This window comes from Leptonychotes weddellii, chromosome 9, assembly GCF_054177405.1.
Source record: "Leptonychotes weddellii isolate Sample4059 chromosome 9, ASM5417740v2, whole genome shotgun sequence".
Taxonomy (NCBI): Eukaryota; Metazoa; Chordata; class Mammalia; order Carnivora; family Phocidae; genus Leptonychotes; species Leptonychotes weddellii.
Window position 1 is genome coordinate 40,554,169 of NC_138377.1, and position 24,886 is coordinate 40,579,054.

Consider the following 24,886-nt stretch of genomic DNA (forward strand, 5'->3'; position numbering starts at 1 on the left):
CCTCGGATTCACTTCTCCGCACGTCCTACCTTCCAGAAAGTGGTCGCTTTTCTGTTCAGAGAGTTGTTGCTATTCCTTTCTTCGATCTCCTGTTGAGTTTGTAGGTGTTCAGAATGGTTTGATCCCTATCCAGCTGAATTCCTGAGAGGAGACGAAATCCAGGTCTCCTACTCCTCTGCCATCTTGCTCCGCCCCCCCCATGCTGTACTTTTCATCTCTGTAACTTATTTATTTATAACTGGAAGTTTATACCTCCTAACCCCCTTCATCTATTTTACCTATCCCTTCACCCACCTCCCATTTGGCAACTACCAGTTTGTTCGCTGTATTTAAGAGTCTTTTTTTTTTCTGTTATTGTTGTTTGTTTGTTTTATTTATTTTTTAGATTCCACATATACATAAAATCATGTGGTATTTGTGTCTGACTTATTTCACTTAATACACTCTAGGTCCATGCATGTTATTGTAAATGGTAAAATCTCATTCTTTTTTATGGCTGAGTAATATTCCAGTGTGTGTGTGTGTGTGTGTGTGTGTGTATGCCGCATTTTTTTTAGCCGTTCATCTATTGATGGACACTTGGATTGCTTCCATATCTTGGCTATTGTAAATAATACTGTAATAAACATAGAGGCGCCTATATCTTTTCGAATTAGTGTTTTTGTTTCCTTTGCATAAATATCCAGTAGTGGAATTACTGGATCATGTGATATTTCTATTTTTAATTTTTTAAGAAACCTCCATATTGTTTTCCACAGTGGCTGCATCAGTTTACATTCTCAGCAACAGTGTCCGAGGGTTCCTTTTTTCACATCCTCACTAAAACTTGTTTTTTCTTGTCTTTTTGATTCTAGCCATTCAGACAGGTATAAGGTGATAACTCATTGTGGTTTTGATTTTCATTTTCCTGATGATTAGTGATGTTGACCATCTTTTCCTGTGTCTGTTGACCTTCTGTATGACTTCTTTGGGAAAATGTTCAGGTCCTCTACCCATTTTTATTTGGACTGTTTATTTTTTTGTCGGTGTTGAGTTGTAGAAATTCTTTATATATTTTGAATATTAACCCCTTATTGTATATATCATTTGCAAATATCTTCTCCCATTTGGTAGGTTGCCTTTTTGTTTTGTTGATGGTTTCCTTTGCTATGCAGAAGTTTTTATTTTGGTATAACCCCAATAGTTTATTTTTGCTTTTGTTTCCCTTGCCTGAAGAGACATACCTAGATAAATGTTGCTAAGGTTAATGTCCAAGAGATGGCTGCCTATGTCTTTTTTTCTAGGAGTTTTATGGTTGCAGGTCTCACATTTAGGTCTTTAATCCATTTTGAGTTTATTCTGGTTTATGGTGTGAGAAAGTGGTCCAGTTTCATTCTTTTGCATGTAGCTGTCTAGTTTTCTCAGCACCATTTACTAAAGAGACTGTCTTTTCCCCATTGTATATTCTTGACTCTTCTGTCATAGCTTATTTAACCATATAAGCATGGGTTTATTTCTGGATTCTCTCTTCTGTTCCATTGACCTATTTGTCTGTTTTTATGCCAGTACCATACTGTTTTGATTGCTACAACTTTCTAGTTTATCTTGAAATCTGGGATTGTGATAACTCCAGCTTTGTTCTTCTTTCTCAAGATTCCTTTGACTGTTTGGGGGCTTTTATGGTTCCATACAAATTTTGGTGTTATTTGTTTTTGTTTTTCAGCATTTTTACTACAATGTGTCTGTTTGTGAATCTGTTTGTATTTATCCTACTTGAAGTTCACTGAGCTTCCTAGATGTGTAAATGAATGTTTTTCAATAAATTTGGGAACTTTTTAGCCATTATTTCTTTGAATATTTTTTCTGCCCTTTCTATTTCTCCTCTCCTTCTGGTACTCCTCTCCTTCTGGTACTGCAATATGTATATATTGTTATTCTTAATGCTGTCTCTCATATCTCTGAGGCTCTTTTCATTTGTCTTCATTCTTTTTTCTCTCTGTTCCTCAGATTGCATAATCTTTGTCAATTATCTCAAGTTAGCTAATTTTTTTTCTACCAGTTCAGATCTACTATGGAGCTCCTCTAGTGCATTTTTAAATTTCAGTTATTGTACTTTTCAAATGCAAAATTTTCATTTTCCCCCTATAAGTTCTATCTCTATTGATATTCTCTATTTGATGTTAACACTGTCATCATGCCTTCCTTTACTTCTTTAATCATGATTTTCTTCAGTTCTATGAACATATTAAGAATGTTTACTTTGAAGTCATTGTTTATTAAATCCAACATCTGGTCACTCTCACATGTAGTTTGTTTCCAGCTTTTTTCTAGTATAAAGAGCATACTTTCTTGTTTCTTTGTGTGTCTCATAGGTGTTTTTTTTTTTTTATGGAAACTGGACATTTTAGATAATATATTGTAGCAACTCTGAGTATTGGATCCCCACCCTAGGGCTTGTTTATTTGTTTAGTGACTGTCTGGATTACTTTGGTGAAATCTATGTCCTTCTTACAGTTTGAAATCTCTGATGTTGCTACTTAGGGAGCACAGCCTTAGGTGTGCCCACAGTCACCCTGCGATGGAAGTGGTTTTGCAGGGATGGTCTTGGATGGTCTCTTTTTCTGACTACATTTAGTATTAAGTGCCACTAGTTGCCAGCTGATTGCTATATTGCTTCCAATGATACTGGTACATAAATTACTTTATTAAAGTAATTCAATCAAATTCTGGCTCCTTTGAAGATATAGTTGTAGAGGTAAGTATTTGAAATTTGTTCTGACTCCAGTTGTTCTTCCCATCTGTCGCTTTTCCCAATTCTTTTCAGCAAATTAGTCAGCCTGTAGCTTAGCATATATCTCTAATGAATCTATCAATTCTCTCCCATTTCCTTTTGCCACAGCTTTTGTTTTTGGGAATACCCTTAGGGTTGAACTTCTCTACATTCTATTGTGAATGAAGTCAGTTCCTTGGGGAGAGATCTGGAACTGTCTGTTCTGTAGACTACTTCTCCCAGGCAAAATCTCTGAGCCATGGCTCTGTACTGGAGGTGAGGACAATGGCACACTTCTAAGTGGCATTCCCACTTTGCAGCTGAGTGCTTTGTGGATGGGGTAGCAGCCCTAGATGTTCTTGGTTTGCCTCTCTTGTCATGGAATCCTTGCCCCCACAAACTGCAGCAAAGGCATTTAGGGTCCCAGTATTCTCAGGGGCACCATGCTCAAGGTAAAGCCTTTATTCCATTCATGGAGGCTGGGCAGAAGATGAGAGCCCCCTCTATCGGATGCATTCTCCTTGAACTTAGCCTCAGCAACAGGAAGCTGAGGTAGGATGAAAACTGCTAACATTCTGCCCCTCTTGGGAAGATAGTCCTCTAACTGGGAACTCAGGGGAAAGGTTTCCCTGTATTCTTGGCCCTACCAGTCTGAAGTAGAGTTTCTGTCTCAGTGCTGGGGCTGGAGAGATGTAGTTCTTCATTCAAGTCCCACAGACTCTTGCAGTTCTTATTGGGGTTTATTAGATATTTTTGAATAAATGCTTCTTTTTTTTTTAAAGATTTTATTTATTTATTTGACAGAGAGAGAGAGAGCACAAGTAGGCAGAGAGGCAGGCAGAGGGAGAGGGAGAAGCAGGCTGTCACTGAGCAGGGAGCCCGACGCGGGGCTCGATCCCAGGACCCTGGGATCATGACCTGAGCCGAAGGCAGCCGCTTAACCGACTGAGCCACCCAGGCGCCCCTGAATAAATGCTTCTTTATTTTCTCTATGCCCTTAGGACTAGGGACCATTTCCATAGATTTTAAGTGGTTTTTTTCCTAATTATAATTTTCACCATTTTCATGGGGGAATGATTCTGTGGAGCATCTTGTGCTGTCATTGCCCGAAGTGAAAACCTTGTATGTTAATTTTTTCATTTTCTCATTCATTCACTCAATTTTATTGAGTGTGTTATGTGTCTGGTGCTGTGGTAGGAGCCGAAGATACAATAGTGAATAAAACAGACCTGAAACTTGCTCTAGTGGACAAGACAGAAACAAACCAAAAAAGGATTAGAAACAACTTTGGCAAAGGTGCCCATTACATTTTGAATTAATAATGAATGAACAAGTGAATTACATGAAAAAATCTTAAGGAAATTATGGAACTAGTAAAGGCCTGTTGGATTTTGCTATAAATAGGTTATTAGGAATTTTTTTAAAAAGTGGTTTTAATAGAGTACCATAGACAGAAGCTCATGTCAGCTGGCAAAGGGTGAATGAAAAGAAAGCAAGTAGGCAAAAGTTGTGTAGCTATTCTTTGAGAAACTCAGTTTTAAAGGAAAGGAAGGGAGTATGAGCCAGAGAGTTAACAGACTTTTTTCTTTCACCAATTCTACCCAACATCATACTCCAGAATTTTCAAGAGAAAGGGATACTTCTTGCATCCACCCAATTTCTCTTGCTGTAATTCTGTGCTGAACAAGTAAGCAGACGATTTAACTTCTCATATGTCTACAGACAAAACCAAATGAAATGGACTAATTAGAAAAATTGAGAATTCAGTCTGTTGAGAATTTGTAATTCTCATTATAAAGGAAGTAATTGGCATTTGACCCCTGTGGGTTTGATTAGAATGAGCTGACCTCCCTTGGTCTTATCACCTCTAGACATAATGACAAAACTGATCTGGTCTGCAGAGCAAAGCTCAGACCTGGAGCAGGGGTTCTCCTTGCACCTGTCTGTACCAAACCCGAGCCACACTTCATGTTCTGAATTCATAGGATTTGCTAACACTGTGTTTTTATCAAATAACTTAACAGCAAAGACAGGTTCATTTGAGTTCTGCCTGATATATAATGGGATTATCTAGTATCTCTCCGGCAAACATTTTTAGAGAAAAGAAGAATAGAACTTCTCTAGCAGTTGTTGTTGAGAATGAATTCTCCTAAAGTTAAAATTAAATGTGAAAAGAAGTTAAAAAGGTAATGAAGGTTGGGAATAATTGGACATGTGAAGGCCAGAAGGTAAAGTTACTATCTTGGATATTAGGCAGTAGGTGAAAGGTAGCTAAAGACAATAATGGCTAAAGAACTAGAGAGATCCTAAGGAGAAGAGAAGGATAAATGGCAGTGGGGAGATATTAAAAGAAAAGACAGAGTCAATGAGTTTTAATGGTACCTACTTTCCCCCAGCTACAAAATCTGTTGTGTGTGTCCTGACAAATACTGAAATCAGTTTTGGCAAGGGGGCGCTTCTAACGGCATCCTACTAGGCAATATAGCTAGAGTACTTTTTTTCTCATTTGACTTGGGTTTTTAACCCAGCATGAAATAAGATTCCATTTATTCATTCAAATGTTTATTGACCCTAATAGATGTCTCAGTCAGGGTGTTAGGGACCAGGGACATAAGCAAGAGCAAGATAGAGAGGTAGCTGATATCAAGTTAATGGTCAGTTATTATTCAGTGTGATAATGTGAGGAAGTGCTTATGGTGTTATGGAAGCAAAGGGGCATCTAACTCAGACTTGGCAGATAAGCAAAGGTTCCCTGTTAGGCTGGAATCTCTGAGACAATAGGATCTTGTCTATCTCTCTTGTTCAGTCTAACATCCCCAGAACTTAGGACAGTGGCCAGCATGTGATAGAAGCTCAATAAGAATAAGATGGATGATTGAATTAATCAAAACCTATCTTTACTTCATTTGCTTGGTACGGAAATAATCCCAAAAGGAGAAGCTGTCCCAAATCCTGTTCTTTAATTCTTAGTGTTTTCTTATGAGAAGAGAACAAACATATCTGGGACTACTGATTAATTCATCTGTCATTTATTTGCCCTTGAAGTTTCGTGAGTATCAAAATTTTAGTACAAACTTCCAAGCAATTGCTATGGCAACTAAAGTCAATGCAGTGTCAAGAAAGTATTGAATACATCTTTTAAAAATCAGGGGGAAAGCAATATGTAATGGCAACATTGCAGTGCAAAATACTTTGAGCCTTAACAATTCAGTGAAGCAAGTACATGTTCCTCTATGAGCTCTTGCAGAATGTGTCTGCAGTGTTTTCACTGGATATTTGCAGATAGCTGAGATAGCTAAGAATCACGTGATTATTATTTGCAGCTACTTCCATGCACCACAAAGAAACTAGCTGCCAACCCGTTTATTCTAGTGGCTAACGTTTGGGAAACAGACAAAACGAATGGCTTCAAAGGAATATCCTCACACTAAAACTCCCACAAATTGTGTGATATGAGGCAAGGAAAATGAATTTCAAATGAGAAGATTTACCACTTAGTAGCTTTTGTGATCTGGGATAGGTCAGTTAATCTTCCTGAGCCTGGTTCCTAATCTATGAAATGCAGGTATCATGATGTTGCCTATCCTCATGTCACTGCTGTGAAGATCAAAGGAGATCATGTAAGTGCGGGAACTTCGAAAACTGTAGAAAGCAATATGATTGTTAATTATTCAAATGATATTATGAATGGAGAATGGATTTCAAATTGCTGACCATGAGTGTGGTCCATGATGAGCAATCTTTAATATTCCATAACCAGCTCCAGAGCCCTTGACCCGTTAACAGTTCATCACAGAAAATACAGAGAGAATCTCATGCTGGGTGAAAGATTTCACACTGGGTAAAACAGTTTGTTTTGTTTTAAAAAAGGCTAGTCCTCTGATCAATCTAACAACCCAAATTGTGAGCATATGCCTATGTCCTTTAAGAAGGGTACACCTTTAATCGGTTAGGATGCTGCTTAGGCTCTCTGGAGTTCCTGCGGAAGGTGACATGGACAACTCACTTACCCGAGCAGCTGGAGTGACTAATTAGACAATCTGCACCGGTTTGATAGCTCGAGCTGTTCAAATAAAACCTGCCTTGATGGTGGAAGGCTCAGAGAAAGACTGGAAAGGGCAGGATTGGGGACAAGAATCATGTCCAGGGAAGACAGCCGAGCCAGCTGCTTTCTCTAAGCAAGTGTCTGAGAAGGAACATCTTTATAAGACTCAAAGAGTTTATTTTAACTATAAGTAACAGAAAAGAAGTACCAGTCACCACTAGCAAGGGTGATCTTTATCTGCCTTTGTTGGCCTGCGAGGAAGAAAAGGAATCTTAAAATGCTTCCGCAGCTCCAGGCTCCTCACAGAGGACATCTCCTGCACATTGCTGACATGTCTTGGATTTTTCCGACCTGACCTTGTGTTGGAAGAAATTACCGCGGGCGTCAAATATCCTGCTACACACGTGGCCCCACGTGGTTGTTATCAACTACCCCTCACGCAACAGAATCAGCATTCCCCAGTCTGGTTCTCGTAAAGGCCAGTGATTGCTTTGTGAAAGGCTTTGTGATCCCCCTCCTGGCTTGGAAGCGTCTCTCCCAGCACCTGTGAGCCCTCACCCCGAGAGACGGCTAATGTGCTAATTACTCCGAACCCAAAAATGTAAGCTGTAAACAAATGAGAGCTGTGTTTATAATCAGTCAGTTTTATGACCTTCCGATGGTGATGATATCAGTGGTGCTTACGCTGGAAGACCGCACAGCGCTCTCCAGCCGCGGGTCGCTTCTGTTGCTTGAGAGCAGAGAGACATGTGGCCCATTAATTGTAGTCTTTGCACTGAAGGGCAGGTTACCTTGGCCAAATGGCCAATCTGGCTCTTAGTATTGCCAAATAAATTATTTTAAAAAATCTCAAAGTCAGCTTGGATGGTTTTCAAATAATCTGTGGTTTGGGGCCTACACTCCCCCCCATGAAAAACTAAAAATGCATTCTTTCTGAGTTGTAACTTGATATATACATGATTTGAAGACAGCGGGGAGACGCTCTAATCTCAGGGAGAGAGAGAGAGAGGCTTGGCCTGGATGCACAAAGAGCTCACCCCCTCTGATTTAGGACTGACCTTTGCTACGTCATTCTCCCTGCCCTTAAGCTGTTTCTCCACCTGAAGGCTGAGGTGGGGATGACTCCACAGCAGATGCCTGCAGAACACTTTGTTATCATCAGAACCAAGAGGATCCATGCTAAACGTAAATACCATAAAACGTGGCAAGAGAAATGTTTACACCAATCTGTGGTTTCTGATCAAAGCCAAAATGGCTGGGTTCTTGAATGAAAACTTCTGGCCGCACATGTGAGATTTGCAGCTGCCTTTGGCACCTATAAAATATGATTTGTGAGGTGCTGAACAATGTCCTGGGGGTCTCCAAAGGCTGCTCCTTTGGCACCAAGATCCTTTCATATTGAGTCCTGCCAATGTGGGGATATGCCGGTTCGAGAACTTTGGCTGCATTTTGGGCTTGTTAACAGTGCAAAAGACTTGCCAGAGAAACCCCACATGCATTTTGCCCCCAAGCACCTTACCCTTCATTTATAGACCCCTGGGAAAACCAAGCCCATCTGTTTCTCATTCATTTACACTTTACTCATCAAAATGTTGGTTTTGGTTGGATTCCTTTGTTTTCATTTCAAGAAACCTTTAAGAATGTAGAGTGGGGAAAAGATGGGTAATTAACCAGAGTGCTGATGACCCTAAACTCTCTGTCCTGTTTCTAGCATTACTTTTAGTTCACTGGATGGTCACAAGCAGTATTTTTCTCCATTTATCCCACTTACAAGTCTCTCTAAATTATTTAAAAAAAAAAAAAAAAAGAGGAAAAGGAATATAGTGCTTTGCCTGCTTCACCACCAGAGACTTGAAAACAATCTAGAATCTGTGGAGATTTCATGAGGGGACACTCATGGGAGCTCAGATTTTGCCTTTTCTTTCTTTCTCTTTTGTTTTTAAAGAGCCAACTGCTTTTTCTTACATTCATGAAAGTGAATGAGTGGCTGGGAACTGTTTATCCCACCAGCTTTAGGGAATAGGGAAAAGAAGTCTTTTTTTTTTTTCTCCTTTTCTTTTCTTTGTCAAATGCTCACAAAACTATGAATATTTGTGAGCTGCAGGAAAAATACATACAGTCTATTTTCTGGTCTTACTGTTTTTTTAAAAAAAATCCCCTCAAAGCAGCTTTTTTTCTTAGCTCTTAGTCAAAATCAGTAGTTGTAGGCATCTTAAGTGGGGCTACATTCCTGCCTTGCTTACAGTTGTAAACTTGCTGATCTTTGGAAGTAGAAATAAAGTTAGATTACATCCTGTCCCCACCACCAGAAAAAAGGGTAGATAACTCCCTCCCCCGTTCTTAGTTTACACATTCCTGAATAACAACCATAATCTAAATTGTGTAGGAACATGATGAGAAATATCTCATTTAAAGGGAGCAATACAGATAATTATGTATTGTATGTATTGTATAACCTTAAATAAGGTTCTTGGGTTAAGTTATCAAGTTTTAATAGTGATGAACCTATGGTACTATTATGAAGTATCTCAATAACATCTTATGTATTGGTTTTAATGATGTGACAATCAGCTGCCCATATAATTTGGCAAATTCATTTCCATTTTACGTAGTAATGGCTCTACTTTTTGTCATGTGTGCCAGATGGTAGGAGATCAATATAATCTACAAAACTGAAGTAATTGGACAAAGGAGACCCAACTGCTATTATGGGACTTAAGAAGTTCTAGAATTACCACTGCAGATATGGCTTTCTGTTAAATACCATTCAAGTGGGTGACAGCCTAGGACAGGCATTGAGAACCTGTGCTGTGAGAACTGGATAAACCCCAGCGGAAATCTGAGATCTGCTACTTCGTACTAGCCACAACAAGTTACTGGGCTTCACTCTTTCCTCATTGATATGGAATAATAATAGTGCCCAGTCCAGTGGTATGTTGATAATAGCCAATTTTCAAGGTATAAATATTCCCACTGTGGTTGGTTTCAGGTCGCCAGCTGGAGCTGGGAGAGGTCAGCACAATCAGTTACCCCTAAGCTGGTGCAAGCCATTGCCACACTCCACTGACAGTACTCAAACCTTGGGGTTGTGGGGGGTATTAAATGAGATACAGCATGTCAAGTGCTTAATATCCTGCTTGTATATGCTTTATTTTCTTGATTCTAAGATGCCATCAATTGTAAGAAAAGCCACCATTTAAAGATAGATATTAACGAAAAATGTTTACTGGTTGTATATATTCTGTATCAGAAATGAAAAAATTAACAGTTTGTGTTACAGTTGAGGCAATAGTGTTTAACTTGCACTAGGCATCATGCTAAGCATTTGTCATACGTAAGAAACCTCCACCACGCATGCGTAAGAAAACTACACCACGCATGCTTTCGGCTTATGGCTGTATTTGTTTGCTTATTAAATTAGAAATACTCAATCAAATGCTAATGCCCTGGGCCTTCTGGCTGTTTCATTAGACATCTTACCTGTTGAAGGTCTCTTTGTCATACCTTCTGTTAACCTACTAGGGCTACTATACTAAAATACCACAGTGTGGGTAGCTTAAACAACAGAAATTTATTTCTTACACTTCTGGAGGCTGAAGGTCTAGACCAACATATTAGGAGGTTTGGTTTCTCCTGAGACCTATTTCCTCGGCTTGCAGATGGCTATCTTCTTGCTGTTTCCTCATATGGCATTTTCTCTGAGCACATGTATCCCTGGTGTCTGTTCCTTTTCTAAAAAGGATACTAGTCCTATTCAGCTAGGGCTTCAACATACGAATTTGGTCGGGGGGACACAGTTCAGTTCATTACACATGTCTTTAGGCTGTGTTTTAATTTCCTAGAGTTGCCATAACAAATGACCACAAACTTGGTAACTTAAGAGAACAGAAATTTATTCTCTGGAGGCCAGAAGTCCAAAATCAAGATGTCAGCAAGGCCATGTTTTTTTTCTGAAGGCTTTAGGAGAGGATTCTTTTTTGCCTCTTCTAGCTTGTAGTGGCTCCAGGTATTCCTTGGCTTATGGTGGCATCACTCCGGTTTCTGCCTCCATTTTCACATGGCCTTCTTTTCTTCTCTCTTCTTCATCTGTGTCTTATAATGACAGGTGTCATTGGAGTTAGGGTCTACCCAGTTAATCCAGGATGATCTTATCTCAAGATTCTTAACTCAATTATATCTGTAAAGACCCTTTTTCTTTTCTTTTTTTTTTTTTTAAAGATTTTATTTATTTATTTGAGAGAGAGAGAATGAGAGATAGAGAGCACGAGAGGGAAGAGGGCAGAGGGGGAAGCAGACCCCCCCCTGCTGAGCAGGGAGTCCGATGCGGGACTCGATCCCGGGACTCCAGGATCATGACCTGAGCCGAAGGCAGTCGCTTAACCAACTGAGCCACCCAGGCGCCCCAAGACCCTTTTTCAAATAAGGCCACATTCACAGGTCCCAGGTAGACATACCTTTTTATTGGGGGAGGGGGCACCATTCAACCCACTATAGGTTGATTAATTCATCCAATCAATGCACGGGACAACATCTTGATTTGTATCATAACTAGGTATAGCAATAGTGTCCGGTAAAGAAACTATTTGAGAAATCTTGCTTTTTATAAGCTTTTCACAAGCCCAAACTAGCTGACACCAGCTGTGGCAGAAAGACCTACCTGACCACCCAGAGGCACTGGATCTCCTTCAACAAGGTAGAACAATGTAGAGTTTGGGCTAAGTTGCAGCTTAGCAACTTAGGGAACTTCATTTCCTAGCTCCTTTGAATTTAATCTACTTATATGACAAGTTCTGGCCACCAGACTAAGGTGGTTAAGCATTCCTTGCCCACATTTTCTTTGCCTTTCATGGTGCCTTTACAAGGTTAAAGTAGGCTGGATGCTTGAATCATCACCTGGGGGATAGCTGCTCAGGAGAGATGCCCATCAAGGAATATCCTCATAAAAATTTGCATGAGTAAGAAATAAACTTGTACTATATTAAACCACTGAGATTTGGGAATTATTTATTATAGCAGTTAGTTATCTTAATACTCCAGGTGACACTACACTATTTGTGCATGATAAAGTGCATTTTATAATGAAATTTTACCATTGGTTCGCATGACAGCTACCACATTATCTTCACATGCTAAGAATTAGTCACAAAGTAACATTGGCTAGAAAAATGGTTTTGCTGTCTGAAATCAATTCTGATCTGGAAATGCTATAAAGAAATGTTAAACATTCCATATAACTTACCCTAACTTTCCAAATTCACCCTTGGAGATAACCAAGAATTGGTAGTAATATTGAAGGATTATTTCATAGGGAAGAACACCATAATTTGGGGACTGATTACAATACCATGGGAAAGAACCCAGCTTTTAGATGAATTTGTGTTTAAATGCATAATATGCCACTTCTACTTCATGAATTGGGAAGATAATTTAATATTTCTATGCCTTACCTTTCCTTATTTATAAAAATGAGAAAATGACACCTACTTCACACATACGTTTATTGTGAGGATTAGATAAAATAATGAAATATTTTAAGTGTTTTTAGCATACAGCTAAATTAATGATTATGACTTTTTTTTATTGTTGCTATTATTGCTCTCATTGTTACTGATTGTGGTCTATGGTTTCTGAAAATATCTCAGAATACTTGTGTTCTACCAACTTCTGTTTTGGCTTGCTTGCAATATCTAGATTGCCAGACATGATCACTTCCACTAGTGTGTTGATTGAGTTAAAACCATCTGGAAGTAGCTCATCAGCTTAGCCACCATCCCCAAGTCTTTCCACTCTCAGGAAAAAAAGGTCATTTATATGGTATAGCTACCTAGTCATGTTCTGAAATGGATAGTGGAAGAGATCGACCAGTAAGACCTTCCAGGGTTCTTAGAACTTGGTATATTAAAGCAGATAAAAACATGAGAATCAGCTGAATTTCTAATTAAGTAATATTTTAGGTTTGTCTCCATCATCTCTATTTTGACTTTAGTTGAAACTTTAAGACCAATAAGACACCTCTATGGATCCTACGTGGTGGTAAAGTGACTGCAAACTGCATGAGGACAGAGACTGTGCATATTTTGTCTACTACTTTGTATCTCAGAAGCCAACCCCAGTGTCTGGCACATAGTAGGTGTTCAGTGAAAATCTGAAGAATGAATAGATAACCACTAGAGAATATAGAGCTGGACCAAAGGTTGCCACAGGGAGTTCTTAGGACCTCTATAACATATGTTAGAGTCCAGATGGGCCTGATATAACCCTGCCATGTTAATTAACTGAACAATGTTCCTCCTAGTATGACTTGATACCCCCAGAACTATGCAAAGCACCTTTCCCCCAGCATTATCTGTCATTGTTTTTCAACTCTATTTCATGAGAACTCACTCAAGTAAATAACTCTCTGGCCACCAAAATTACTGAAATGGAGTCACCAGTAATGTCTGTATATTATAGAAGAATGCAAAACCTAACATAAAGGTATCCCCTCTCTAGTAAAATGGTGAGTTAGATTCAACAGCTATTTCTTGAAAAACTATAATTCAGGAAGAAGCAAGTGATATGCAGTAGGATATTAAAAAGGGAGAATTGCTATATAGAGAGTGCTGTGTTTTAGGGATTTTGAGGTTGTTGTTTGTACTACAGAGATTTCAGGGAAGAGAGAACATTTTTCTAAGTTAGGATTAAATAGGATAAGACATGAAGAAATAGTCCTGGGCCTGGCACAATATAATGCCCAAAGAGTGTTAGCTAGCTGTGTTTATATTCTTATTAGAGATATTAATAACATCACTGTAGTGGATGCTGTGGTACTCGTCCCAGATCTTCCCTTAAAGATGAAGACACTAATTCCTCCAGGTGCCAGCAGTGTTGACCAATGATGGCTCAACAGAGCTGAATCTGTCTCCAGAAGTTGCCTTTGGCTAAAAGGAACTTGTTATGGACTGAATTGTGTCGCCCCGAAATTTAGATGTTGAAACCTTAACCCCCATAACCTCAGAATGTGATTGTATTTGGAGATACGGCTGTTATAAGAGGTAGTGAAGATAAAATGAGGCCATTAGGGTGGACTCTAACCCAATCTGACTGGTGTCTTTATCAAAAGAGATTAGGATTTAAAGACATCACAGGTGTGCATGCACAGAGGGACAGAAGAGTTACCTGGGCCTGGATCCCGAGGGTGCTGTGAAGAGGCAGTAAGAGGGCAAAAATCTGGAAGCCAAGGAGAGAGACCTCAGGAGAAACCAAACTTGCCAGGACCTTGATCTTCAACTTCTAGTTTCCAGAATATGAGAAAATAAATTTGTGTTGTTCAAGCCATCTCATCTGGTATTTTGTTGTGACAGTTCCAGCAAATTAATGCAGTGCTGTTTCACCGAAAGTTATACCCTAGGTAGGGGCAGCCTGCATTCAACAACTGGTCAGTGAGGGGGGCACAGTGTCCAGACCCCTAGCCTCAGTCTGGGACATCTCTAAAGGGCCATGCCAGCTCAGGGCACTCCTGCAGTATTTGCTGAGGCCCTCGAGGTTCCAATTCTTTCTGTGTCCAATCCTCACTCTCCTCGATGGCTTGTCACTGAGAGTATTCTGCAGTAGACTTCCTGCACAAAAAATCTCTATCTCACGATCCATTTTCTAGGGAACGTGATATATGACCTTTAGTATCAGGAATGGCTTTAGGAAGCAAACTCTAAAATGGGATTGGGAATGAAATCACCACTGGCTGGCTAGCAGTGAAGACCCATTCATTGGTAGTAGGTGGACTATGCACAGCCCCTGACATGCTGTTGCAATATAATTATTAAAACTTTCACTGGTGGTAAACAGCCATGAAACACTGATGAAAAGGAAAGCAATGGTAGTGTGATGTCTTACTTGTTTAAAAGATTTGGAGAATATAGTAATTATAACAGCATTGGAACTATATGTCTCTCACTGAGGGCTATCAATGAGATAGAGATAAACAATGAATGGCCTAGGGGCATTAGTCATCCATTTAAGTGCAAAAGTCAGAGGCCCTCTTCAGTAGAATGTAAAGAGGTTCATCTCTTGCAGCCAGAGTATAGAAAAATCTGAGGGTAAAACTCAAGACTTAATTTTCAGGACAACAGAACTCTACAAAAAGGTTGAATTTTCAGCCTTGGCAAGTCTATTATCCAAGGTCAGTGCTCTGGCTGGGAATGAGTGGGATTCTAGGTTGATACACTTGAGAATCTTGAAAATGGAGGTCCCCTTGAGCCCTCTGGGCCTGCAAAACTGGCCCACTCTGTTCTGTTAACTTAGAACCATCCCATTGCTTAAAGCTGAGGCAGAGGTCTCTGTCTGAAAAGACTTGTATCCTTCTCAGGATCTATACCTACCTCCACTGTTGTCCACTAGATGGTAACTATGATTAGGTCACAGTCCAATCTAGCCAGGAAAGTGCTGGGCTTGCTAAGGAAGGGAACATCTGTAGGAACTAATCAACATGCATTGATTAGTCCAGGAGCCAGGAGAGTTGCCTAGGAGTGGATCCTGAGGATGTAGGATCAAAGTGGTGGGAAGGAGGGGAGTGGGACAAAAAGTTGAACATGGGAGAGCTTATCAATATGGGAGCACTCTCCGTGATACAGGACTCACCGCTCTGGAGAAGAGTCCAGAAAATGGTGCTAACATGTTATTAGTTTAGTTCTTGAAGCTTATAGAAAATGATGGCCTCACTAAGTGGAGTAGAAAAAAGAAATGGTCAAGGGCTTGGAGTAGGGTTATTCTAGAATAGATATATTACAGAAAGCTGGAAAATCCACCAGCAAACTATGTTACACACAAGAGGGCCAAAAAAGCCCACCATACACCAAAGTGAGATGGATTCTGCTGGTGACAGAATACCATGGATACCATGGAATTATGTAGTATATTGAGCCGTTGAGCTAGTGGGGGTTGTCCATCATAGATGAGGTGTGACAGTAGAAGTTGTTGTTCCAGAATGGGGCTCACTGATAGCAGTGGGGGGGATAGGGCCCTTAGACAAATCAAGACTAGGTGGTGGTACTTACCTGACAGAAGCAGGTGAGTACAGTTATCATAACAAGTGTCTGCCAAAGGAAACTGACCCATAGAGGACTATGGAGCATCCCTTAGAGGCGATTGGACAGTGAAAAAGCATGTTGCTCAATTAACACAATTAAAACAAATAAAATGTAGAGAATCAGAAAGTTGAGGGTAGCCACCTCATAAAAAGTCACAATCCTTTTTAAAGAAATGGTGCTGAAACAATTGAATAACCATAAGAAAATTAAAATGAAACTTGACCCTTATAACATATCAAAAAATTAACTTGAAATGGATCAAAGAGCTAAATATAAAAGCAAAACCTACCAAACTTCTAGACAAAAACATAGAAGAAAATCTGTGACCTCGAATTAGGCAAAGATTTTTCAGATAGAACACAAAAAGCATGAATCACAAAAGAAAAGCATTGTTACTGACTTTATCAAATTAAAATCTCTTGCTCTTCAAAAAAATACTGTTGAGAAAGTGTAAAGAAAGCCAGACTAGGAGAAAATATTTGCAAAACACATCTTATAAATGACTTGTATCTAAAATATATAAAGTACTCTTACAATTTGATAAGACAAAAAAATGCAGTGTAAAAAATGGGCAAGAAATTTGTGTGGACATTTGAACAAAGAACATATTTAAATGGCAAACTAACAATAAAAATGTGGTCAACATTAGTAGTCATTAGGAAAACAGATTAGAAGCATAACACGTAGCCAAGATACATGGTTAAAATATTAAAAATTTAGAAAATATTAACCGTATGAAGTCAGGGATGTGGTACAACTGGAACTCTCATACACCTGCTGGGAGGAAAAATAAAATGGCACAAACACTTTGGAAAAAGTTGGCAGTTTCTTATACAGTTAAACATATACTAACAAAAGACTCAGTAATCCCACTGGTAAGAATTTACCAAACAGAAATAAAAATACCTGTATGCAATGATCATAGAAAGTATGTTCATAATAATCCCAGATTGAAAACAACCCAAATGCCTACCAACTGGTGAATTGGTAAACATATTGTGGTATATCCATATACAGAACACTACTCTGCAATAAAAAAGAATGAGGTGCTGATACATGCAACAGCATGGAATCTTTATGTTAAGAGAAAGACACAAAAGACTACTATATACTACATAATTCCATTTATATGGCATTCTAGAAAAGGCAAAGCTATAGTAACAGCAGAGAAGTGGTTGCTAGGAGCTGGGAATGAGGAGGGGAGAATTGACTACAAAGAGCACAAGGGAACATTTTGGGATGATAGAAATGTTCCATATTTTCATTGCCGTGGTAGCTATATGGCTGTCTACATTTATTATAATTCAATGAATTGTACACTGAAAATGGGTGAACCTTATTGTGTAAGTTTTTTCTCAAAGTGATTAAAAATGCTACATTAAAAAATGTAAAATTTATAAAGTCATGCTCCTTCTTCCAGTTTCCAGATCTGAGTCAGTGTGTAGACCTGAAATTCATAGTCAGAAGGATATATGGTAATGATTCCAATAGTACTTTTCCAAAGAGATCTATGGCTATTTCACTGAGTAACCATACAATGAGGAAAGGACAGTTTATAGACATTGGAGGACTGCTGAACACAGGATTCAAACTGAAATTGATAGCTGGGATCTGAAGGTCATCACTATCCCTCTGTTAGAGAGGTAACATAGGGAGACCAGGTGATCAATGGGGCCCTGGCCCACATTTGGTTCACAGTGGGTCCACTGGGACCTTGGGCTCACCTGGTAGCCATTTCTCTAACCGCTCAATGCATAATTGGAGTGGACATACATGGTAGTTGGCCGAACCCCATATTGGTTCCTTGACCTCTGGTAAGAACTACTGCAGTGGGGGAAGACCAAGTAGAAACCTCTGAAACCCCTGCTCCCAGCCTTGGCAGTAAATAAAAACACTATTGCATACCAGAGGGAATAGTAGAGATTAGTGCCAATCTTAAAGATCTAAAGGATACAGGGGTCATGGTCTTTACATATCTTTGTTCTTTAGTTTCCCAATTTAGCCCCTACAAAACCAGACTGATCCTGGAAGATAAAGGTAAACTATCACAAGCTCAACCAAGTAGTAGGCCTTATTATAGCTGCTGAGCCAGATGTGGTATCTTTGTTAGAACAGATTAACAGGGACTCAAGTCCCTGGCATACAGCCACTGATCTGGCAGATATATTTGTTTCATCTTCATCAGGAAGGAGGACCAGAAGCAGTTTGCATTCACATAGGATTAACAATAGTATACACTTACAGTCTTGTCCTATGGCTGTGTCATCTGTCGTAATATAGTCTGAAGAGACCTGGACTCTCTAGATATTCCATGATATTGTTGACATTGTGTTAATCAGACTGGATGATTATGAAGTGGCAAATACGTTGAAGCACTTGGTGTATGGCGCATAGACTATAAAGGGTAAGAGATAAACCTCATGAATATTCAGGGGCCTGGTATATCAGTAGGGTTTTCAGGAATCCATCGATCTTGACAAATTGTTGCGTTTTTCACTTCCTACCGCTAATAAGGAAGAAGAATGCTTGGCGGGCTCTTTAGACTCTGGAGGTAGCATATTCCATGACTGGGAACAAGGTGACATGAAAGGTTTCCATCTTTGAGTAGGGCCCAGTGCAAGAAATGGATATGTAGCACATCCAAGCTGTGGTGCAAACAAGCCCTGCCTATTTGGCCACATGATTTGGCAGACCCTGTGGTATTATCTGCAGAAAGGAGTGGAGTGATGTTGTGTGGAGTTTGTGGCAGGTACTAATAGGAGAATCACAATGTAAATACCTCAAGTTCTGAAGCAATGTCATGCCTCCACCGTGGAGAATTATATATTAATTGAAAACTAGGTCCTGGTATACTTTGGGTTTCTGGTAGAGACAGAGCACCTACTCATGGAACCTTGAGTGGCTGGCAGAAGTGTCTACCATTACCTGGGTTCTGTCAGACCCACCAGGTTGTATGTTAGGATATCCCAACAGCAATCCATCATAAGATAAAAGTACATTTGAGAGTGGGCACAAATAGACTGCATGAGCAGGTGGCCCAGACTCCCATGTCATCCACTGCTGTTGCATAGTTTCTCCCTTCATCTCACCCCTGTGGCCACATACATAATCTCTTATGGCCAGCTGACAAAGGACACAAAAGGCCAAGCTTGGTTGTGGATGTGTTGGTTTGGTATATGGATATATGAGGAGAAATTCTCTCAGTGAACACATCTTTGGGCAGTACAGCATATCATCCACTTCGTGTAGTAGGAGAAGTGGCCAAAGGGAGAACATAGACCAACATGTGGACAGTTGCAAACCTCTTGACTGATTGGTCAGGGGTCTGAGAACAGTTAGAATATTGGAGATAAACAGATATGGGGAAGAGTAATGTGGATGGGCATATGCAAGTGAACACTGTAAGGTTTGGTTTATTTAGGGGATTTTATTCCTAATCTTTCATCCAGCATGTGGGAATACCAAGGTATGTGGGCTTCCTTCCATTTTTTAATTGTTTGTTTTAATCAGGAGAAGGGAAGACATTTAATAACCTATCCCTTTGCAACATATGTTAACTCCTGGTCCCCATCAATGCCCTTTACCTCTATATTTAAATAATTTCTAAATTCAAAAAGAATTGCCTGGAACCATACCACTGTTCCCCAGAAGGGACAATTGTGAGACATTAAAGAGTGGAGAGGACACACTCAGCCAGAAGCAGAGCCCTCGTTCCAATTAATGAACTTCTTGGAGGAGAGCATAAGTAATTGGTTTTGAGGTTGTTTCCACGGCCTTTGAAGGGCAATTGAAGTGCTCATCAAGATGTGCCAAATGTTTATAGAGTGCCTCTTGGGATGAGTATCTGTTTTAAATAAGTGAATTTAAAGGGCCCTGTAACTCACTTAAATTACACCAAGATGGGAGACTGGAGACAGGATATAGCTTCCAGTTGAAATTCCTTGATCTCTGGTTTAGTCTTAATTTTATAGATAACAAAAGCCATCATTGGAAGGACTTTAACCAGTTGTGTTCAAATGGTATTCAGATGGGACGCAGCCTGCAGGCTATCCCTAAGCTGGTTGGTTCAGATCCATTTTCTTCTTAATGCAAGTAGCTTGGCATTTGTTGGTCCAGTGAAGACATACAGTTTGTAGCTTGAAAAGTCTCTTGAGCTCCTGCCTCAACAGAAGAAAAGCAGGACTAAGAGAATGCCATACCCTTATCATTGGCACCTGAAAACCATGGTGGATCTGGTGAGTTCAAGAAAATCAGTTGCAGGATTTCAGTGAGGCTCATCCTAGGATTCCCCTTTCTTCCTCCCATGTGAATCCCAATTCCTAGTTTTCAGAGACTGTGCTCTTGACCAGCCTAACACACCTGTTTGAAAGCTTCAGTGAAGTACACACTTGGCTAAAGCACTGGGGGAGCTGGGTGACTCCAAGAGATAGCAAGGGGGCTTTAGTATAGAAGATGGGGATGATGGAACAGGGCTTGGAAACATTAACATAAAGAAGGGCCTGGGTGTGCAATAAGAAAAGGGACCAGACTGAAATTTCACTGTATCCTGCCAGTAAATGAAAGTGGAAAGGCCAGTAGATAAAGATGGAGGAGGACTGACGCTTAGACTTGTCTCTGCCATTAACTAGCTATGTCGTCTTGGGCAAGTGATTTAATTTTCCAGGGCTTTGGTTTTCAAATGTAAAATGAAGGATTCAGAGAAGAACATCACTAGGGTTATTTTCATTTAAAGTTCTAAAGTTCTCTGATTTTATTTCTAAGAATGTTCAAATTATATCTAATTGTCTCCGAGATTTCAGTCACTTCATATTTGAACCGTGGAGCTGTGTTTGCTTTTATATCTTAAATCTTAACAACTCAGCTTGCTTTAAAAGTACTGTACATTGCTTCTCTCCCCCCTTTCCTCTTTCCTCTGAACACCTGTGGACATCACCTTCTTCAAGTCACCACAATGCTCAAAACACATAGCAGGAAGATGACCCCTGACCTCATGTAGGCCCTTACAGGGGTCCAATTGCATTGCTCTATTCCAGTCTTGCCCCTACTTTCCTAGGCAACCGTTTCACATCTTTTCAGCTTTCTTCAGACCATCCAAACCTTTCTCCCCATCCTCACTCACAACTGATGAATATGCATCCTGTTTTCTTGAGAAAATAGAAGCAGTCAGAAGAGGATTTATACCAAATCCCATTGCCTCCCACCTATCTGCATCTTCGCCTTTATACTCTGCCTCCACTCCTGTTACAGGGGATGAGTGATCTGTATGTTAATCTAAGGCTAATGCCTGTGCTTGTGCATTAGACCTCATCTCCTCTTGACTACTCAAGAACGCTACTCCAGCACTTGTCCCTTCTCCCCACTTGCTTCATCAATCTTCCCCTCCCTAATGGATCATTTCTATAGCATACAAACATACTGAAATACTGTCCAGCTTCAATGAAAATTCTTTTTTGTTCCCACATTTCTCCCAACTATTGCTCCATTTCTCTATTGTTATATACAGTAAAATCCTCAAAAAAGTTGTTTCTATTAACTGTTTATACTTTATTCTCTCCTATTCTTTTTTTGAACCTACTCTAGTGATTTCTGTGTAGCTATATTCAATAGTCAATTATTAGTCCTGATTTTACATGACCTGTCTCAGCATTTGATCCAATTAATCACTCTTTCTTTCCTTGAAATGGGTGGTTATTTTTTTTTTCCCACTTAGATTTCATGACATCTTTCAGTTTTCATCCTGCCTTCCTACTCCTCACCTCATTCTCCTCTGCTGGTTGGTTCCTTCTGATCTCCTCAACCTCTCAGCATTGGGCTATTCAAGACTAGTCCTTAGACCTCTTCTACTCTGTATGGACCCACTGCCTAGATCTCATCTGGCCTCATGACTTTAAATTCATCTGTATTCTGATGACTCCCAAGTATTTGTCCCCAGCCCAGAACTTTCCCCTTACCCTCAGATTCATATAGCTAATGATCTCTTCTACATAGGTATCTGATAGGCATCTAAACTTAAAACCACACTCCTGATTCTCCCCCCCTTTCTAAATCTCTGCCTCTCATGTACTTACTGCATCAAAGTAACTGACATCTTCATCTCTCTGGTTGCTCAGACCAAAAGCCTTGCAGACATTTGTGAAAACTTCTGTTTACATTCCATTATGTTGGTGGTTCTACCTTCAAAATATATCCAGAGTTCAGTCATTTCTCAGACTTCCACTCCTGTTTTCATGGTCTCCCTTATTGGTCCTTGCTTCTGTTCTTACCACCAATTATATTCTCCTCACAGCAGGCAGAATAGTCTTTAAAACTTTAAGTCAGATTATGTGACTCTTTTGCTCACAACCACCCAGGGGTTTCTTATCTGGCTCATAATAAAATCCAAAGTTCTTATGATGACCTGGGAAGTCTCTAAATTTTCTCCATCAACACCTTCCCCGATTTATACTTCTCTCACCTCATCTCCTACCACACTGCCCCTCCTTCTCTTCACCTCAGCCACATTGGCTTCCTACCTGTTCCTGCTTCAGTGCCTTGTCCACATGCCATTCCCTTGGTTTGGCATGCTCTTTCCACAGATGACCACAAGGCTCACTATTTCACCATATCTGCCCTGCACACCTGTCCATTTTACCTTTAATCTTTCACCATAACATTTGCTCATCACCTGACGTAGATCTACCTTAAATGTTTCTATTGTCTGTCTCCCCTCACTAGATGGAAGCCTTATAAGAGAAGAAGTTTATTCTCTCTGTTCATTGCCGAGTCCTCAGTGCTTACACCTGGGCTTGGCACATAGTGAGTACCCGATACCAATTTGTTGAGTAAATGTGTGAATGGATGAGAATTTACAAGCCAGGACCATGGGTTTTGGAGAAATTGAATTGGGAGACACAGGAAAGGAGGTCTAGGGGCTTAGCCGATTTGGGAGCCACACTACCCATACATCATCTGTGACTATGTCTAGTGTGAAATGGCACAGCTTAGGAAACATGGAAATGTTGAAACTCAGGGAAGTAAGTTGTCATTTTGTTCATTTGATATGGTAAGATAGTGATGGGCAAGGCTTGCATCAGGTGGAAGAGAAGACTTCTTTACTCAGGTTAGTTGATTTATTTGGCCATGCCATAAGTGTAATCATAATTCAATGATATGCACTTGTCAGAAGATTGCTTTATGAAAATGCTTCTCTGTTAGCTTATGTGTGTGTGTTGTGTGCACATGTTCTCAGTAGCATGCCAGATGACAAAAATTCAGGAACCACCATCCCAGTTGAAATATGTGGTCCATTCAACACAACATTCCCTGGACAACAACAATCCAAGGAAATTAGGTCAAAGCAGATATGTGCACTTGATATTACATTGTCATTTGTTTGTAAGGTTAGGTCTCTAATTCAAACTAACTTGAACAAACAAACAAAAAAGGGGATTTATTGGTTCAAATAAGTTGGAAGTTTAATGGGTATTTTTAGATACAGCTGGATTGTGGGAATCAAATAAAATAATAACTTTGTATGTATCTTTGGATTCTTCTTTCTTGGGTTGGCTTCATTCTCAAACAGGCTCTCTGCAAATAATGGCAAAGATAGCTTCAGGCAATTCCAACCTTATGTGGTCCCTAGCCTTACCATAATTCCATGAAGTTGGCAAGAGGCAGGTCAAAAAAGGAAGCAAAATAGGGCAAATAAAAAACTAGCATTGCTACTCTTCTCCTAATGGCCAATTGTGAAGTTGATTTACTCAAACATTTTAAATGTATTTTTATTTCCTTGAAGTCATTGACATGGATTTGTCTTTTTAGACTCAGCTGTCTTTGATTACCATGTTTCTTAGAACCCCATAATGTTTTGTTTCCTCTGCAACTCTTTCTGGCATAATGTTATTGTTTTTAATAGCATTGATGAGGTTTTAGAAACTTTAGACCAAACACAATTGAAATGCTAGTTAGCCCCTTTGGTGCTGCTGTCATGACTTGATGAAAATTATACAGACTAGGGCAACATCTATGGGATCTGATGCAAGCAGTGTGGTCCTTTGCCACCAAAACAGGCCTCACACCATCCACTGGCCAAAGGCAAAGATTACTCAAATTCTGCTCCTAAGTAAGATCCAGCCTGAGAACAAACTCACAGCTTAGGAAATCAGTAGGTTCTACATGCATTTCAGTCATGAGGTTGGGACTGCTCAGTCTGAGTCCTTCCTTTAACATTGGCCTGGGCCGCCATCTCCTCAGCCTCCTTGATCCAGAGACTGGAATGGGAATCTTAGCCTTGTCCTTAAAGCAGATTGGCCTTTGCCATCATAAAGTCACTGTTCTGCTCATCCCTAGTGACCTCTGAATGGAGATTCTCAGGTGGAAAATCAAGGAAATAGAGGTAGAGAGAAGACAGGTTAAGGTTTAAAGTTGCAAGCAGCAAAACTAATTTTGCTAATTTAAGTTGGAAAAGAACTTATAAGAAAATATTGGATTGACCACAAGATCACTGGGATGGCCAGAGATCCAGGCCCAGGAAATCAGCAGGAGTACAGATGTTGTGAGTTGAATTGTGTCCCCCCAAAAGATATGTTGAAGTCCTAATCCCCAGTACCTGTGAAGATGACCTTATTTGGAAATAGGGTTTTAGATAGAATCAAGTTAAAATATTGTCATATTGGATGAGGGTAACCCCTAATGCAGTGACGGGCATTTTTGTAAGAGAAAGGAACAGGAGCTTTATACACACAGACATAGGAGAAGACCCAAGCAAGGCCATGTGAAGATGGAGGCAGAGATTGGAGAGATGCTGCCTACCAGCCAAGGAACACCAAGGATTGCCCGCAACCACTGAAAGTTAGAAGAGGCCAGGAAGGATCCTTCCCTAGAGCTTGCAGAGAGAACATGGCCCTGCCAAGGCCTGGATTTCAGACTTCTAGACTCTAGAACTGTGAGAGAAACAATTTCTGTCGTTTCACGCTCCCCAGTTTGTGGTACTTTGTTATGGCAACCCTGGGAAACTAACAATCAGGCAGCATCGCAGCGGGAGCCTCG

General features: G+C 40.0%; 2 long non-coding RNA genes across 9 annotated transcripts in view; one reads left to right on the forward strand and one right to left on the reverse strand.

Annotated features, from left to right (window-relative positions):
- The window catches only part of LOC145723429 (uncharacterized), a 258,189-nt gene that overhangs the window by 201,589 nt on the left and 31,714 nt on the right, over positions 1 to 24,886 (forward strand). The window lies entirely within an intron of this gene.
- LOC145723430 (uncharacterized) overlaps positions 9,785 to 24,886 on the reverse strand; it is a 90,672-nt gene continuing 75,570 nt past the window's right edge. For 4 of the 8 annotated variants that reach the window (XR_014148462.1, XR_014148466.1, XR_014148461.1 and 1 more), the window contains one exon: positions 16,303 to 23,425. This is a non-coding gene — a long non-coding RNA (uncharacterized LOC145723430). Of the gene's footprint in view, positions 10,887 to 16,302; positions 23,426 to 24,886 lie in introns of those variants that run through there. The other 4 variants (XR_014148470.1, XR_014148463.1, XR_014148464.1 and 1 more) reach the window with 4 other exon arrangements.